The sequence below is a fragment of the Triturus cristatus genome, chromosome 10 (genome assembly GCF_964204655.1).
Source record: "Triturus cristatus chromosome 10, aTriCri1.1, whole genome shotgun sequence".
NCBI classification, from domain to species: Eukaryota; Metazoa; Chordata; class Amphibia; order Caudata; family Salamandridae; genus Triturus; species Triturus cristatus.
Window position 1 is genome coordinate 432,317,552 of NC_140593.1, and position 2,102 is coordinate 432,319,653.

Below are 2,102 nucleotides of genomic sequence, written 5' to 3' on the forward strand. Positions count from 1 at the left end.
TCTAACGCACTACTCTGCACGCGGAGCTCCGCGCAGTGCGGCTGAGTTTTTTTTGCACTCCGTGGAGGTCCGCATTGCGGAACTCCGGCCAGGCTTAGTCACAATAAGGAATCTGGTAAGTCTTTCAGTTAATCAGTGTTGATTTCTTGTACAGTTTATATCTAATGAAGACTCGTCTGCTGCAACGCAAAAAATGAAGAGCAAAAAAAGAGCTGCAGGTGGCTCCATTGACCTGCTGCCGATAGATCTGTTCATAAAGGAAGTCATGCGGGACAGGCACATGATTCCATGCTCTTCACTCCTCTGCCTCACCATTCAAAGCTACAGGTAACCTTCTCAAAGCATTGACCACTGGCAGTTGACAATCCCAACATTAAAACAAGAATTTAGCTCAATGCTTCCTGCTTTATTCAATTCTTTAAACCCCTGGCAATCTCTTTACATCTGCCCTCCATAGTTCAAACACCATGTATTCGATGTCTGGTTATCGAATCCTACCCTGAAGATATAGCTCTTTATTTTGCAGTAAACCCTTACAACATAACCTGAACTTTATCAGCTCTAAGGCAATATTCTAAATTTGATGTATATCGTATAAATGGAACACTTTCACATTCATTTTATTATAATAACTTGAACAAAACGGCGTAGGAGTTGGAAGAACCCTTAGCAGCATTGATCAGTTCATCAGCTACACACTCCGTAATGGTTTTAATGTTTCGGAAAGCCGGTTCCTGACCTCCTGTGCACAGAAGCCACATTGCCTGATTGACACGACATAGGGGCGACACATCCACAGCCTGTCTCCTCACAGTACCAGCACGGCCGATATGTGTTAAGTCTTTTTGGGGGCCACTGTTGATTATAGCATTCACCAGGACCTGGAGAGTGTCAGGAGGTGGATGATCTCGAAGGCGTGCTTTACGATGCGCAACCTCATCAGTTTCTTGCCATTGTTGCGGCCATGCATCATCATTGAGTCAGTAAGACGCTCCACGATTGGACACTGGGCCTTACGGAAGTGCTTGGCTGCATAGCAGCCAGAGCTGTGGGGCAGGTACTTATCATACTTCTCCTTGACAGCAATGTAATCCTGTAAGGAGATGTCGTTGATTTGAACATCCTCTGTGCTCCATTTTCCAAAGAGCTTAATTTCGAGGGTTTCAGCATCAGCAGGTGCAGTCTCCCATTTGGTCATGGTGGCGGCTGTGTTGACGCTCAGGGTGCTGAGGGGGAAAGAATGGAATAAAAACTGAAATATTACTTCTTAATACTTCTCCTGATATTCTACCATCTGTTCTGTGAATTCATCATAACTCCACTTTGAAGAGATATTTCGGAATCTATATTTCAGAAGTTTCAAATGCACTACGTGAAAATAACTAGAAACCATTGATCCAAAGAAACAAGGATTGTCAAAGTAGGAGACATTTCCCACTTTCAATGGTCAGGCACATTTCATTGAAAAAAATGCCCATTTTATTCAAGCATGTTTTGTAGTTTAAATCGGGCAAATACAAAACCACATCTTTTGATCGAAATGTAACATTTTCCCAGGAGGAGTCACTCTCTCAAACCTTTATTTATACTACTCAGCCGCAACAGCAATCCAAATCAGGCATTTCGTGATTGATAATGAGTCTTTTGAACAAGCAATTGTGCTATCAATGTTAAATGATATTGACATTATCAACCTTTAATGGTTTATCCAACCAGATAGATCACCAAAAAACTATGTTATAAAAATCTCAGTATACTTTTTAAAAAATAGAACCAGACTTAATAAACTACTTCATATACCTAGTAGCCATGTGGAATCCCCTTTATGCCATTTTTTCCCAAATTTCCCTTATAGTAGTTCCTGTATCAGCTCAACCTTAGGCACTACTGGGTATACTTAACACTGGAGATCTTCTCATCCAGGATGTGATTTAGATATCTCTGTATTGTTTACAAATTTTGACAGCAAAACAATTGTGGATCCATTTTTCTTGCTACCAATGAATCTAAGTAGTTACACAACTTCCTGTAAATCAGATCGTGCAGGCCAACGAATTGTCACACCAGCTTGAGACTATGAAGTAGGTCAACTTCTGCATTAC

General features: G+C 41.2%; 1 pseudogene; it reads right to left on the bottom strand.

Annotated features, from left to right (window-relative positions):
- Positions 1-623: 623 nt before the first annotated feature.
- LOC146789574 (small ribosomal subunit protein uS7 pseudogene) lies at positions 624-1,198 on the bottom strand (annotated as a pseudogene).
- Positions 1,199-2,102: the final 904 nt, after the last annotated feature.